This window comes from Lactuca sativa, chromosome 9 (genome assembly GCF_002870075.4).
Source record: "Lactuca sativa cultivar Salinas chromosome 9, Lsat_Salinas_v11, whole genome shotgun sequence".
Classification (NCBI taxonomy): Eukaryota; Viridiplantae; Streptophyta; class Magnoliopsida; order Asterales; family Asteraceae; genus Lactuca; species Lactuca sativa.
The window spans coordinates 37,666,135-37,670,575 of record NC_056631.2 but is presented as its reverse complement, the minus strand read 5'-3'; positions in this window follow the sequence as shown (position 1 = coordinate 37,670,575).

The following is a 4,441-nucleotide window of genomic DNA, read 5'->3' as shown; positions in this document are numbered from 1 at the left end:
TCGTTAGCCGAACGGGTAGGATAGGACGAAACCTTCCATTATAAGTATAATAAAGTATAAAAGTAACTAAATGTTTTCATAAAATTCCCAATCTTAGTTACTTAGGCAAAAGTGAATTGATGCAATTCCATGAAATTACACTTTGTGCCCTTGCGAAGACGTTAGTGGAGCGTGTGTGGTTTACCGGCACATTAATTGGTTCTAAGCAAAGGTAGCAAAGGGTGACTCAATGTTTGTCATAGTTCGGTGGAGCGTGTGTGGTTTACCGGCACATCGAATAGGTGACTGTAACATGTGAGGGCACCATGTAAGTTTGCATGGTTATTCACACCCGCTTTGTGATCCTCGGTATCCCAGTCACAAACAAGAGGGGCATATCGAGATTTAAACATGCCATTGAAAGTTCAATGAATCTCAAAGGATCTAGGAGTTTTCATAGATTTAAAACTTAAATTTCTTTTTCGTTTTTCGTGGTGGAAATTAGTGAATCGTCATTCACTTACCTTCAAATGTTCTGCAATTAGGGTTACGGCATCCCTCTCCCAAGTTGTAGAATATTGTGTTGGGTCCTAGCCTTAGTATCTCATTTGGGTGATTTACTAAGGACTTAATCAATCAACTAACTTGAATTCGTTTTCTCCCGTTTTGTAGATGTCAAAGTTCGACAACTATGGTCTTCCCAAATCCCGTGGAACAAGCCTTCCACATGAAGATGATATTCCACGATTCGATTGAGGAACAAGAGATCATGCTTCACTTCCTCCTCCTCCTCAAGTTATTCTCACTAACCCACAAGTTCAAAGGCTTGAAAATTTCAAAATCACGCAAGCCCTTTTGGCAAGTAAACATAAAGAAGGAAAGACGGTGTGTGCACACGTCCTAGGGATGAAGTCACACATTGATAGGTTAAGAATGTTGGGATCCGTTGTCTGTGAGGAGATGGCTGTTGATTGGATTCTTCAGTCACTTCCTAACTCGTATAGTAAGTTCGCAAGAGAGTACTATATGATAAACTGCGAAGTGACCCTTATAGATCTCACCTATATGCTTATTGTTGCTGAATCAGCAATGGTTTGGCGCAATAGAAAAGCAAAGATGATTGGTGAATCTGCCTTCAAGACCTCTATGGATATAGACAATGGCAACGAAAGACATGCTATGATCGAAAATTTTGATCATAAGAGAAAGGCAATGTCTGAAGTAGTTCCATGTCCTATTCCAAAAGAGTCAATTTGCTTTTATTGCCAAGAGAAAGGGCATTAGAGACGAAGTTGCCCCTTTTACCTAAGAGATCTAAGAGATGGGAGAGTCAAAATGTATGGCTTTGCATTAGGTAAATTCCATTGACTAACTCTTTTAAGCTTCATTCTAGATTCTTAATACATAATGTGATAAGATTACAATTGATGTCTTGTAAGATTGAAGAAAAGAAAGGAAGCTTAAGGGAAGAAGTGAGCAGAATCTAACCGTGAAGGAATGGATTTCGATCGCAATTCTCGAAGATTAGATTCTTGAGCTACTACTTAGAGTTAGAATTAGATTGCTAAGAAAGATGTATTAGCATAGTTTTTCAATGAATTGCATTGTAAGGACAAAATTTTTCCGCAATAAAATAAATTTTGATTTTATATTATTTATTTATCCTTGCAATGGCGTATATGAAAAATTGATGTTTGAATGTTTATATTATTAGCAATAATGGATTTGGTTCTTATTATGTTATTTATGGAAAGTCGAGAGTCTACCAAATAGGAAGAGTTTCTCATCGCCCAAGTTTCAATTAGACAGAAACTTGGAATCATGCAACTTGGTTGCACGATGAATGAGAAATTTCATATTTGGAAATTAGACTAATTCATTGACAAAGTGTCAAGTGAAGGACTAGGAGATCAAGTACACAAAGTTGCATATTGATCAAGTCCACCATAAGAGTAACCAAGATATTCGTAAATATGATTATACTTATAAGATTAAGTGTAATTCGGAATTGATTAAAAAGGGTTTAAATCAATAGGAAAACGAATAAGAAGAATCAAGTAGGCATAAAGATAAAAGTTTCTCCATTCTAAGAAGAAGGGAGAGTACCTTTTATGCTTTATGATAGGTCTTAATGATTAAGAACCATATCTCAATTGATCCTCTAAGTGAGTCTTAGTACAATTGTATGTCTAAGAAGAGGAATCAAGAATTGAACAAATGGTTAAATCAATAAGTCAATCATACTTCGTTCCAAAACAAGTCTTAAAGTTAAGATTGTGACATTGAGTGAAAAAGTATTAAGAAGGTTTATAACATTCATTAAATGTGGTAAGTTGTGATGTCTTGGATAAGACAAAGACCAACTAGGACCAATTTATGAAGTGTTTTGATAAAAGCTACACTAACTCTTGAATATTTGTTTGTCAAGAAATGGTTAATGACAAGAGAATCTTATATGTCAAGGAGTCAGTAGGAGTCTCAATGGTCCTTAAAGGTTTCAAGAACAAATCAAATAAACCTTAACGATCATCACTAGAACATGAGTTGAGGTTTACAACCTATCGTGTTGACAATATTTTGATTCCGTGTTGTTCTAATTAAGTTAATTATGCATGTGAGTTCTATGAGTTCTCATTTTGAACGCATAAAAGGCAAAGCACCTTAATCAATGAAAGGTACATTGATAGGAAAGGGTGAGCTGCTTAACTACTTGGAAGACATGGTGGGCAGCTGTGCTAACATAAAGGCAAGAAATCAAGATTTAGAAAGTTCGGTCCATATGAGTTTGAATTTGTCGTAAACCAAATTCACATGGATAGGAACACATACACCGCTCAAATCTAAGTGTCATAAGATTTCCTCCTTCATGAAAATGATTGTGAGGAAATGCTTTCACTAAGAAAAATTTTAAAAAGATAGTGATTGTAAAATTGCATTCTCGAATTCAATTATGGTTACGGTATCCCTTTCCATAATTTGAATTGTGAGGTTTGGCAATTAGTCTTAAGTGTTTAGACACACATATGAACTATCGAAGGCAAAGGTGTATAAGTTCAAAAAGCCTTGATAAAAGATTATCAAAGCATTAAGTATTAGAAACATGAACTTAAAAATTCAATAAGTATTGATTTCTGAAAGTTAAGATGTTTATGAATACATGTCAAAGCTAGTGGGAGCATAAGTGTTATGTTTTATAATAATCATCATGATAGTGGGAGCATAAATGTTATGATTGTATGATTATTAAGGCACGTATTGCAAAGTTGGCAATATTAATTATAGAACACAAGAGTTATACCTTGCAAAGTAGTAAGGGTTATAAAGTTGTTTTGCTATAATTAAGGGAGAGAATATTATGCTTCATTTCAAATCTAAAGGCTTAGGTTGTGGAATGTTGATAGATTTAGTCAAAGGTACATAGTGTGTTCTAAAAATTTCGATTATGATTATGGCATTCCTCTTCACAATTCGAATTTTGAGAACATAGCAAATAAAACATTATGCGTCGTGTCCCATACGCTTCGGGTATAGGATCGATTGCAAATGTTTTAATGTTTGACCATTCTTAAATTTTCCAAATGTCTAGCGCATTTAGAGGGAAAAGGGACTAGAATTGGTTTTGACTAAAATAATTAAACAACTATCAAAGGACAATCCAAAGTTCGACGAGGATTGGTCGCTTGTGAGTAGTTAGAAGTGTAGTATTGGAAGATATGGAAATGTTCTCATATTGGATGGACCATATCGACATCATTACGAATAGATAAGATTCTATTAAGAATGAGTTGTCATATGGAAAATATGGAAGCGTGTCCATATTGGGAATTGAATATTAAAAAAATCTATGACTAGATTAGAAACTTTTATGCAAAAGGATGTTCAAAGGAATGTACTTTGAGAGAGAGACATCATATCTAAGGAATTGTCTTGTAACAATCTCCGATAGAGGACTTTGTAATATCATTGGCAATAGTCTTTGTGACTTTGGTGCAGTGACATTACGAAAGGTTCGTTGCGTAAAGTGTTAGAATCTAGCATATTCTATAAGTAGCAAGAATTTGATATTCTTACACTTATGAAAAAGGATTTGGAGTTGTAAAATGAGAATGATTGGAAATGTGTTCAAATTGTCTATTTCACAAAAGTAAGAACCATAGGTAAACATTGTGTGCATGCTAGGTGCATGGGACAAGTGTAATAATTCAAGTAAGAAGTTGATTACCCGAAACGACAAATAATGAGTAATCAATATGGTGATAAATAAAAGGCGTTTTATTTATACTCAAAGGTTTGAGGCCATATGGGATTAGTATTATTCTTGTGTTTCACATTTGCATGTTTTGACTTCCAGAATAATTGAGTTTATTAAGAATAATCGAATTATTCGAACGGGCCACAGTCATTCATATGTTGGAAGTAGATATGAATGAAGACTGTCGTGAATTGGTGTGTGGATTGTCTA